General features: G+C 47.0%; 1 protein-coding gene across 3 annotated transcripts in view; it reads right to left on the minus strand.

The window, feature by feature from the left end:
- RAD50 (RAD50 double strand break repair protein) overlaps nucleotides 1-12,868 on the minus strand; it is a 234,237-nt gene that overhangs the window by 194,752 nt on the left and 26,617 nt on the right. The gene's annotated exons all lie outside the window — the stretch shown is intronic.

The raw sequence follows: 12,868 nt of genomic DNA on the forward strand, positions 1-12,868 counted from the left end.
ATAAACTGGCATAAGCAGCATACACCTCATTAATGTGGAAAAATGTTTCCTGATGTCACTGGCCAGCAGGCAGTTGGCGGGTGCAGGTGGGGATGCGAGATGGCACAGCAGCCCTTTGGTAGTCACAGGATCCCTTTCCCAGCAGGTTGTATTTGCTTGGGAGATCCTGCCCTTGAGTATGGATCCTACCAGGATGCCAAAGATGGGAATTCACTAGGATTCCCTGCCTTTCCTCCTCTGGACACAGACAAGATGCTGGGTTTCTGAGAGTGGGTGAAGAGCTGAACCCAGGGCTGGAGCTACAGGGCCGCTCCCTGGAAATGCCGGAGTCAGGCTCTCTCACCAGTCAAAAGTGGCTGCACACCCTCATGGTCATCTGACGGGTCACCGTATCTCCTACCAGAAACTCCCCCAGGAGGGGCCAAAGTGGGGAACATGCTTGGGAGGCCTTGAGCCTGACCTCTGAGGTGCATCTCCTTGGGCACCAGCCCTCAGGTCTAATCATCCTTTTCCTTCTTTTCCTTCACCCACTGCCTATTCTCCCTCTCCACACACCCCCAACCCCTACCTCAGTCCTCAGGAGCTTTGCCCTGGGGGCTGCTCTGTTGGCTTGCCTGCAATTTTTTTTTTAACCTTTTCAATTGTTACTTCCTTTTTAAAAACTACATCATCATTATTTAAGTGTGGATGAAAAATGCCTCCTGCCATATCAGCAAGCAAAGGATGCTGCAGCCATCAAGCCATCAGCCACTAACAAGGCCCCCAACAGTGAGTGCGAGTGAAATCAGGAAGGGAAAGAAAGAATACTGCCCTTAGATAGCTAAGGTGCATATCAAGGGAATGATTTCAGTGAGCACAGACTCTTGCATCTTCCCATACACAGAAAAGCACTGAATTCATTAACTCGAGATGTCTGCTTTTCTTTAATTAACAGTAATCTTTTGACGTTCCGACTACCTGGTCTTTGTTGCAAAACTCCTTCCTTTATATCCTGGCTCCTCCCTTACCTTACCCTCTTTGAAACAGTCCCTCAGAGCTATCTGAGAGGCTGCCTCCTGGGCTTGAAGTTCTCAGAAGGTCCACCGAATAAAACGTTAATTCTCAATTTTTAGGCTGTGCATGTTTTTTCAGTCAACATAAGTAATATGTATTCCTTGTAGAAAAATTGTAAAATATTGAAAATCACCCATAATTCCAGTTAGCCCAATAAAACCAATATTTGTCTATGAATTTCCAGAATGTTTCCAGGCTTCCTCACAGGTACCCAGTAAAAATACTACTGGTCCACATCTCATCTGGGTACCCACTGCTGAGCACTCACCACATGCCAGACCCTGAGCTGGGCCTTTAGAGGTGTTAATCCCACCAAATCCTCACAACTGTGTGAGGCAGGCATTATTATGCCCATTTTACAGGCAGGAAGCAGAGGCTAGGGAGATCATATCACTTGCCTGTGTCCTCATGTTGGTTAAGAGACAGTTTTGGATTTCAACCCTCCAGGCTGAGTACAAAGCTACTTTCCTTGCATGTTTAAGATTTTTCCATTTCTCTTTTTCTTTCTGTTGGGCTGCACCTCACAGGCCTACAAGGCCTGCACTTGCCCAGCTTCAAGACCGAATAAAGAGCCTGGAGTCAGCGACAGGGACATCAATGATTTAGTGGATAGGGGGACCTTACATGTGTGAAGCAAGGTCCTGGAGCGACACCCCACTGTGTGACGGTGGACAGGACAAGGCAGCAGTCTTCGCTCCCAGAGGGAAGGGGAGATTGCCAGTTATAGGGGGAACTGACATCAGGTTACCAGGGAAACTAGCAGAGGGGCACGCCCCTCACCACCTCTTTGATAAGAACTATCTCTAGCTGAGGCCCGGGGCAAGTATGTAGGAAGGTCAGTCATGTGAGTAGGGTAGGTGTAGGTGAAGCAGGCACTGACTGAGCAGGGGATGTACAGAGAACAAAAGAATAGCCATCCTGAGTAGCCTGACCATACTCTTCCTTCCTTCCTTCCTTCCTTCCTTCCTCCCTCCCTCCCTCCCTCCCTCCCTCTCTTTCCCTCCCTCTCTCTCTCTTTCTTTTTCATTCTCTCTCTTTCTTTCCTCCCTTCCTCCCTCCCTCCCTTCCTTCTTTCTTTCTAAGCAATACATGCAAACATCTTTCTTGTCAATAAATATACACGTAGATCATCCTGCTGCATGACATGCCTGTGAGTGGATATGCTAGAGTTTAAATAACCAACTCCTTTTGCAGGGCTTTCTAATGTTTCCTTTTTTTTCTATTATAAACAATGCAGTTATAAATATCTTTGTTCATACATCTCTGCAAAAATGTGGTTATTTTCATAGGATAAATTCCTTTTCCAGTCACATCAGCAAGTACACATCATTGCATGTTCCCCCACATCCATTATTTACTGAGTATTTTCACTTTTTAAAATTTGGACTGTGATTTAACACAGAAACAGAGACCCCCTATGCTGGAAGCATCCTAGTGTATTCCTCTAGATTTAGAACCAAACCAACCTTGCTTAAAAAAAAAAAAAAAAGCCCAAACACTCTGCCAAGGCCTGCTCTGATTTCAGCAGGCAGGGCAGAACCTCCAGAAAGAGCAAGGAAGGGGAGAGGCCTGGAGGGAGGAAAGCAGAGGAGGAGGGCCAGGCTGTGGGCCCACGACTGACTGGCATGGGGGAGGTCACCAGGTTTTCCCAAGGGAAGCACTGTCTTCCTGGGTCTGAAGACCTGAGAGCTAGCTCTGATGATCCACTCCTCGATACTGAGCTGTACCTCACTGTCCCTAGCACTCACCCTCTAATGCGAGTTCCCGGACCTTCACTTTATCCCGCTGCCAGTTGCCAACACATTCAGCACTCTGGGTCTTCCCTGAATACCTTTCAAGGCCTCTTAGGTTGGGAAGTTCTAAACTAGACACAGTCTTATTGTTCTTTTACCTTGATGTTGTTTTCCTTCAATAGGCTGCTAACTCTGGCATCTGGAGGGAAAAAGGAAAGTAAGCGATTGCGATTGCGCAGAGCACTGAGGGGGAGCCTTGGGGCAAAGCCAACCTGAATGGAAGCTGAGTGATGAGTGCTCACCAGGGGCAAGTTCTTCACAAGCCACTGAAGTGTGAGTTGGCTGCATGCTGGCCAAGGCAGAAACAGGTCCCTGACGTCCACACAGGGGCCTTCTCCCGCTAGGGGCAGTTCCTTCTCACTTGGCTTGTTAATGCTCCTACGCTGGCAGAAACCCAATGCTCTTTCCCCTTGTCTCAAGGCCTTGTATAAACAGTAAGTGGTTCTGTCATACATTTTTTTTTTTTGGCCGCACCATGCAGCATGTGGGATCTTAATTCCCCGAGCAGGGATCGAACCCGTGCCCCCTATAGTGGAAGCACAGAGTCTTAACCACTGGACCACCAGGGAAGCCCCTGTCATACATTTTTATTCATATGTCCATCCATCAAATATTTACTGAGTACCTACCACATGCCAGGCACTGTCCTTGGGCTCTGGGGATACAGTAGTAGACAAAACAGACAAAAAACCTGCCCTTGTGGAACTTGATGTCTATTGCGGGAGACCAACAACCCACCAACCAACCAACCAATCAACCAAATAAATAAATTAATTAAATAGTAGTCAGAAGAGTTAACTGCTCTGGAGGAAAAATAAAGCAAAAGATGGCAGAAGGAAATGTTGGAGGAGAAGGTGGGAAGGAGTACTGAAACTGTAAATAGTGTGGCCAGGGAAGCCCGGACATCTGAGAAGATGACTTATGAACAAAGCCTGAAAGAAATGAGGACATGCACCCTGAGAATTAGTGGGGAAGAAGCTTCCCAGGTGGAGTCAACAGCATGTGCAAAGGCCTGAAGGTGAGAGCCTGCCTGACACGGTAAAGATCAGAGAGGAGGGGAGTGTGACCAGAGTAGAATGAATGAAGGGGAAGTAAGAGAGGGGATCCTAGAGGTCGTGAGAGGCTCCAGAGTGTGCAGGGCATTAAAGTTCATCACGGATTGAACTGGAGCTTTGACTCAAAATGGGAGCCACTGGAAAGTTGTACACAGAGAAGTGACATGACGTGACTCCCACTTTAATAAGGTCACTCTGGATGTTGTGTTGAGAGTAAACTGGGGAGCATAGGCCAAACCAGTTGGGAGGATACTGCAGAAATCCTGGCAAGAGACAATGGTGGCTTGGACTAGAGAGATTGCATGGGGGCTGTTGAGATCTAGGCAGATTCTAGAAAGTGGAGCCAGCAGGATTTGCTCATGGATTTGGAAGTGAGATTTGAACCAAAGGAGTCAAAGAAGACTCTGAGATTTTTGGCCTGAGCAAATGGGAGGATGGAATAGCCATTATTTGAACGCAGAAGCCAGATGATGGAGCATGTTTGGCGGGGAGATAAGGAACTCAGTTTTGGACATGTTAAGTATGAGATGACTTTTAGACACTCAAGTGGAGAGGCCTGGAGGCAGGTGGATATATGAGTCTGGAGTTCAGGGGAGAGGTCCAGGCTGGAAATGAAGATTTGCGAGTGCTCAGCATGTAGCTCTTATAAAGCCATGATATTAGAGGAGATCACCAAGGGGGGGACTGTCAATAGAGAAGCTGCCCTCAGTCCATGAGGACTGAGCCCCCATTCAATTGCTCAGCAAAGGAGACTAGGAAGGAGTAGCAAGTACAATAGGAAGGAAACCAGGAGAAAGGGTTTCAAGGAGATGGAGCAGTTCACTGTGATAGGTCAAGTCATATGAGGACAGAGAGCTAATAACTGGATTTACTGTCTTGGAGTCATAGGTGATCTTGGTCAAGGGCAGATTCAGTAGAATGGCTGGGATGAGAACCCGACTGGAACAGGTTCAAAAGAGAGGAGCTCAAGTCGTGAGCTAGAGGACAGAGTGGGCTGGCAGCCGTAGGAGCTCCGGAAGCAAAGCGGAAAGGGATGATCAGATAAACTGCTTCTAGCTTCACTTCTCTCATTTATAAACTGTGAAGCACAAAGTTGGCACTTCCACAACACATGTAACCATCTGGCAGCTGTTGCTACCAAGCTGGACCAGCTTCCCTACGTTGCTGAGCTTCAACCAGTTCTGGCCCCAGGAGATAGTAATCAGCTTGTCTCTAGACTCCCAAGAAGTTATTCCCATTTTCTCAAGGTCACCAGTAGCCTTAGGATCAATGCCCACAACTTCAGAGGGCTGCTGAACAGTCCTCATATAAACCAAGATCTCACTTGAGTCTCTTCTCCTGATGGGAAGTCAGAGGGAACAAGACAGGCTGGGTTCCTGCTCTCATGGAGTCTGCTTTCTGGTGGAGAAGAGGAATAATCACCTAGCAATAGATGAGCAGGCAGGTCACTGCAGACGTAGGTAAGTGCAATGAAGACAATAAAATGTGGTGAAAGAGGGAGAGAGAACATGGGAGGGGCCTCCTTCAGCCAGGGTGTGTGGTCAGATGGCCTCTCTGGGAGATGACATTTCAGATGAGACCTGGAGGATGGTGCCCAGCTAATTCCCCTCAGGCTGTCCCCCATCCCACACTGCTCTTGAGCTTGCAAATCTCTCAAGGGAGGATAGGGCCTGGGGCCAGCTAAGTATAGGCCCAAAAAGAGATATTCTCTTCTCTCTCTAATATATATTGTGGGGATTTTCTCCATGATTAGAAAATACATGAATTTTTCACTGAAAGATTTGGAAAATATTGAAAACAGCAGTTACTTACAATTCCACTACCCAGAGACAGCTACTATTCACATTTGGTGTGCATCTTTCTAGACATATTTCTATGCACATATAGACAAATGTTTAAAAGATGGGATCATGTTGTACATTCTGTTTTGTGTACATTGTTTTAGTCATGAATTCTGACTAAATCTGTTATAAGCATTCATCATATAATTTTCTTCTACATGATGATTTTTAATGGCTACATAGTATTTTTACTGAAGGTATACTTTTACCATATTTTATTTAATTCCCAAACATTGGCCATTTAGATTGTTTCCAAGTGGCTGCTACTATGAGTAAATACTATAATGAATAATCCTATATGTATCTTTTTTCTTTAGTGGGGGAGGCTTGCAAATCTCTGATTGTTTCCTTGCGTTAAAAGAAAATGTCACTGCCCAGTGGGAGTGCCACAGGTCTCACGGCATCTAGAGGCAGCCTGAGGCTGCGGGCAGAGCTGACCCATGAACCCAAGGGGCCCAGAGTTCACTCAGATGCCAGAGTCTGATTTAATCCTCTGACATACCCCAGTCCTGAGTTTTGCTCCCTGGAGGGCCTGAGGAGTAGGAAAACAATAGACCCTCCCAAAAGCCAAGTGAAATTCAAAGGGATTCCCCACCTGAGCCAGGAAGAGGGTGTCACTGTCTGACCTGAGCACAGACAGCTACCCCTATCCTCTCTTGAAATCCCCTTGGGGAAGCTCATCCCTCCATCCCTCCCTGGGGTAAATATCTGAGTGGTTAGGCAGTCAATCTTTCTTTGGGGCAGGGATACTGGGGAGTGACTGTGAAATAGAGGGTTCTACAGAAATAGCAGCTCCTCTCTTATCCCTGATCCAGCCTTGCTCCTGAATCCTTGAATTCCCCAGAGGGGCTGGCAGGAACATTTTATGCCTCCCCATGTGAAGAATGTCCTCAGGGACAGTGAGTTCTGGGGTGAGTGGGAAAAGCACAAGCCCAGGAGGTCACTAGACCTGGGTTTGAATCCCAGCTCTGGCACATTCCAGCCTCACCTTGGGCAAGTGACTTTTCCTGTGGAATGCAAGCTCCATGAGGGAGGGACTTGCATATCTTTTGTTTACTGTTTTATCTGCAACATTTAGCACATAGTAGGTGCTCAGTAAATACTATGCCAGGTCAATGCATGAGCCTTTCTGAGCCTCTGTTTGCTTATCTGTAAGATGGGAATGATAATACCTTCTCACAGGCTTGTTGTGAATTAAAAAATAAAACACCGGTAAAATACTTGACAGTGTCCGGTATTCAAAGAAACACTAGAGGCCAAAGCCCTGGAGAGTTGCTTCCACCATGCCCTGACCCTGGTACTGACATGAAGCTCCACAGTTTCCCCTTGTTAGAATTGTTTGCCTTTATTCTGCTCACTACTGCACCCCAAACATGCCTCTGGTGTGGTACACATCACACTGTGCGTGTGCTTTTCCAACTACCCCATTAGACTTCAGGGCAGTTTAAGGACAAGAATTTTGTCTGTATCCTCTGGTCTCTGAACAACACTACGAAGTAAGCAAGGTCCTTATTCCCATTCTACAGATGAGGAAACTGAGGTTGGAGAAAGGTTAGGTGCCTTGCCCTAAACAAACAGGGAGTGGCAGAGCAAGATCTACACCTGCTTCTGATTTCTGGGCCCCTGCCCTCTTTTAGGTGACTCTCTTGCAAATAGGAGTGGGGGTGAGGAGGAAGCAAGCCAGTTACCATGTCCCTGAGGGAAAAGTCAGGCAGAACTCAGCCTGACTGAGGAATAAGTTCCTCGGGTAGTTGGAGAGCTGTCAGGGCACCAGCAGTCACCTGAGCCCCCTCTCATCTTCCTGTGGATCATCATGCATGCAACAGCTGCAACCCCCAGAGGCCTATGGTTTTGCTGCTCTGGGACAGGCTGATGCAAAGGTGGGGCCCCCAGGCACCATCTTTCAATGTGGAACCCAGCCAGCAAGGGGACTTAGGTTTCCTTAGCCCAGAGTTGATGGTCATGCACCCAGCAGCAGGGGTGGGAGCTGTAGGGCACCTGTTCAGGGCTGGCCTATCTTCAGCTATGGGGCAGGAAGAGTTCCGTATCAGACCACAAGCATCTTGATTTACTCATCTCTGTGACCCCAGGATCCTACTGAATGAGACCCCCAGCCTCCAACAATGGGGTGTAAGGGAGAGGAAGGAGCTAGACCTAAACCAGGCATGTGGAGGGAGTAAACAAGGGACCAGGTAGGAGGGTTTTTAATGACCAAGAATGACCTCTGTCTCTCCTCCCCCTTATTAGATTATACGTTTATGGAGGGCAGATCTGTGGCTGATTCATCTGCGTCTCCACCACACCCAGTAGATTACTTCGCAGAGAGATGGTATTCAGTAAGTGTAGTTTATTGGAGGTGTAACTGGAAGCCAGTGTATAGGATGACAGATGGCATCTGCTCTATGTGCCTGGGTCATCCCAGAAAGGGCAGTCCTGCTAGTCCGGTGTCCTGACAAGAATGGCCCCAGGGAAGGGCAGGGACTCTTCATCTGGCCATTTACCGCATGTGCCTCCCTCCTCAAATCCCACCCAGGTGACTAATTCTCCCTTCCTTAGCCAAAGAAATACCATTTGGGGAAAATCTCCTGGCTCTCTGTGTCTCCCTGGCGATAGAAACAGACTGGGTGTGTGGTGTAACATCCTTGTCCTTGGGAATCTGGAGGGCTGTGGGCCATGCGAAAGAAATATTCAGAGCAATTATATCTTTATTGAAAGTAAAAGTGCTGCCTCTGTCTGAATGGTCAGATGGGCGGGTTCTTTTTCCACCTGCCATCCCCACAGCATGTATGTGTTGCATGGCTACAAATAATTCTGATGTTGCATATTTAAAATAATGCCTTTCTTCAATCCTTGTTTGTCCATCAGTGTAAACTGTATTGCCCTCTGCAGGTGTGCTGTATGCTTGTCTCTATAAGGCCAAACTCAGTATGCATTTATCACCTGCACATCTGTATAGCCTTAAGCCTCAGGCTGAGGGTACCTAGACCCTACAGTGGGACATCCTGGAAACCAGATATTATACATGTCTAAGCATGTGGCCCTAAATTAAGTCTATAGGATTAGGTCTAAACTCAGCAGCCAAAGGCCTCCAGGCCATGGCCCACTCCACCTGCCCACACCCCCCTCCCATCTTGCACTTCACTTACCTAACAGTGTGGCTCAAGTGAGATGCAATTGCCTGGACCAGCCAGCTGTGACTTAAACCAGTGGGTCCCAAAGTGTGGTTCCCAGACCAGCAGCATCAGCATCGGCATCACCTGACACTTGCTAGAAATGCAAATTCTCAGGTCCCACCCTAGAGCTACTGAACCAGAATCTCTGGGTGGGGCGCTGCTGCTTGTGTTTTCACAGGTCCTCCAGATAATTCTGACACACATTAAAGTCTGAGAACCAACTGGTTATGCCATTCCCTAAGCCTGGGGTGCCCTTCTCAGGCCTTTCCTGCTTGTTGTCATTTCAACCACTTTTCAAAGTTCAGCTCAATATTATCCCTCTCAGGAAGCCCTCCTGTCCCCTGAGCACCTGTGAATGTCTCTTTCTGAATCCCACAGCCCTTTTGCCATCCCCATCCCCATTAAGGTAAAAGGGATTCATTTCTGCTTCTTTTTTTACGTGTATTTTCTGCTTCATTTTACAGCAAGCTGTGAGCATTTCCTAACTGCCTCCCAGACTGATTTCACCCTAACGCACACATAAACATTACTCTAAAAAACACCTTCAGGAGTAAAGGCCACGTCTTACTTCACTCACTCTGTCAACAAACATCTATTGAGCACCTGCTATATGTGGCAGGGCTCTGGAGTTTCAGAGATAAAAGGTGTGGTCCTATCCTCCAGGAGAACAGGTTCATATAATATGTACTTTTTTGGTGTCCAGCTTCTTTTACTCAACATGTCTGAGATTCATCTGTGTTGCTATATGTCAGCATAGTTTGTTCTTTTTTAAATTGCTGTGGTGTATTCCATTGTATGGATATGATACAATTTATTTATCCATTCTGTTGTTGATAGGCATTTGGGCTGTTTCCAGTTGGGTCTACGACGAATAAGAACACTACAAGCATTGGTGGACATATGCACTCAGTCCTCTTGAGTATATACTTAGGAGTGGAATTGGTAGTTTATGGAATGGGTATAATCTCAGCTTTAGTAGATACTGCTAAACAGTTTTCCAAATTTCCAAACACTCAAATTTACACTCCTACCAGCAATATATGAGGATTTGCCAACATTTGGTTTCTCAATCTTTTAGGTCTTGGTCCTTTGGGGTGGATATATAGTATTATAAGTTTTAATTTGCTTACTGGCTATTTAGATATCCACTTTAAAGATGTCCTTGTTCAAGACTTTTGCTGATTTTGCCTGTCTTTTTCTTATTGACCTATAGGAGTTCCTCATATACCCTGGATACAAGTCCTCTCTCGGGTATGTCACTGAAAATATCAGTCTGTGGCTTACCTTTTCATCCTTTTAATGGTATCTTTTGATGAACATGAAAGTTCAATTTCTCTATCTTTTCATCTATGACTAGTGCTTTTTGTATCTTGTTTAAGAAATCTTTATTTTAATGTCAAGAAATCCAGTGAACATAGAAATAAAGAAAAAACCCAACTAATATTTAAAAATACAGGGACTTCCCTGGTGGTCCAGTGGTTAAGACTTCACCTTTCAATGCAGGGGGTGTGGGTTTGATCCCTGGTCGGGGAACTAAGATCCCACATGCCTCGTGGCCAAAAAACCAAAACATAAAAACAGAAGCAATATTGTAACAAATTCAATAAAGCCTTTAAAATCAAAAAAATCTTTAAAAAAATGCAATAAAAATAAAAAGCAGTAAGTGGGAGAAAGACTGCATCTCACCATGAGGGTGTGCCCACTTGAGTGTGACGTGCAAAGCCCGGGCTTTGCTCTATGACGTGATGTGGGTGACAGGTGAGCCTCCGATCGGTTCAACAAGCAGGTGTTGGTGCGCAGTTTGGATAGGGTGCTGTGCCAGGTCTGAGGATGGCTGTGAGGGGACAGGGGGACCCTGGCTGACTGGCTCAAGAGAAGGACCACCCCATTTCATGTGTGTTAACCTGGGTCTAGCTCCCCAAACCCTCGGGGCTCCCCCTAGTCCAGGCCCTGCTTCTCCTCCTCTGTGCCAGAGCCTGCAAAGACAGCAGTGTTCACACTTGTCCAACTGGCTCAGGATGGGGAAATTCTCCCCTCCTTGAGTCACCACAAACAGAAGGAGCTTCACAGAACAAGCACGGGACTACAAATGATTGCTATGCTTGTTTCACTATGCTGCATCACTTCCAAAATCCCCTGTGAGGCTTTCAGATAAAGTCTAGGTCCAAAAACTTTCCCCATGTTTCCCCCAGTTTGAACAGAACAATACCCAGGGAATCACAAGCTGCCTCATAAAATTGACTTCCCCAAAGGAAATAAAAGAAATCTCAGACTCAAGGTTGTGGTAAGTATGCAGTCTAGAGTAACCAAGCCCCCGCCTCTTCTGCTGGGGGGTGGTGGCCGGCTGGTGGCCCCTGCCACCTTGCCAAGGGGACCCCGGCCCACCAGACAGACACAAGCTGCCTTCTGCCTCCTCCAGCAGAAAGGCAGCCCCAGCGTCCCCGGGGCAGTTTTCTCCTTATCCAGCTTCATGGAGATATGCCGCACATGGTCTTGGGAGCTCAGAGATGTAGTGCACAGGGTCCCCAGCATCGCTACCCATAGAAGCATACCTTCTCTCTGGGTCAGGGCAGTGACCACAGCCAGGTGACAGATATTTGTTTCTGATATGTTTGTACGACTGGTCTTGGGGAAAACCACAAAGTGGTCTGTAGCAGCACCCAGGTTCTTTGTTTGTCCTGCTTCCCTACCCCTAACCACTACCTTTTCCCATTTACCATCCTCTCGTGAGAACTCAGAACTCCAGGGTAGGGTCAAAGGGGCCCTTGAAATCCACAAATGGTATACAAAGTTCTGGATATTTGTGCGTTTTCCTGAGGAAAGAGTCCATCTGTTTCCTTAGATTCTGAAAGGGGTGAGTGACCTCAAAAATGCTAAGAACCACTGGACCAAGCCCTCTATTTAAAGATAAAGTTAATTTACACTAATGACTTATGCATCTTCAGCTAACTGCACTTCCAAAATAACACCTGGAGAAGGAGAATGCTTAACTGAAAACATCTCTCTAATGACAAAATGGAAGTACAGCTGAAACCTGAGGTGGGGAGGATGACACTGAAGCAGGAGGCCTCCTTGCTATCCTTTCAGCCACTCCCACTGGTGCAGAAGGTCAGTTTGTCTGTCTGTATGGTTTTTCGAAGTCTACTGGAGTAGAGACGGGAGTTGGTGACTAGGATGTGTCAGAAGAGACACGGGCATTTCTCAGATGAAGCCCAGCCCCTCAGGTTCAAGAAATCTTCAAGGCCACTGAGGCTGCTAAGACCTTAGAAAGAAGGGAAGATTCTCACTGTGACATAGGGGCCCAGGAACCCTGTTTCTACAATCATACCAGTCCTCAAATGGGAAGAGTGTGTCTGAAGCACATGCTCCCTCCCCAGAGTGCCAAGCCCCAGGAAAAGCTGTCTGCTGCATCCTGGGTCCCCACTCTCAGCAGCCACACTGCGGAGGAACAATCTGCGGCCTCATCCTCCCTCCCCCTGCACCGGGCTCTTCCTCCTCCATTTCATCAGTGAGCTTCATGACCAAGCCAGGGCAGTCAGGAGGAAGTGATTCTGCAAGCCTCCCAGGGACTCCCAGGGCTGGCTCAGGCATCACACTGTTAAGTAAGTGGGATTTTCTTCAGTGTTTTCAGAAACTGTTGTTTAAAAAAAAGATAACCATCCAAACTGTTTATGTAATTCTTGGGAAGTCTCAGCAGATATGGTTCCCTATTTACAACTGTGGCCAGGACTTAAAAAATAAAAGTAGAGGGGTTGTCAAAATTGGAGAGGCCGTCACATTAAAGTTTGGTGCTTTCATAACATCAGAACTGTCTCCCTGAAATGGAGACCAGAATCTGCCCAGAACTCAGGTTTTTAGGGGGTTTTAGCATTGCTATGCTGGAATTCATTTAAAAGCCTGGGAATATTCTATTCTCATAGACCATGCCCACCAGAGTCAGCATGGTCCCCTTC

This window comes from Orcinus orca, chromosome 3 (assembly GCF_937001465.1).
Source record: "Orcinus orca chromosome 3, mOrcOrc1.1, whole genome shotgun sequence".
In the NCBI taxonomy this organism is placed as follows: Eukaryota; Metazoa; Chordata; class Mammalia; order Artiodactyla; family Delphinidae; genus Orcinus; species Orcinus orca.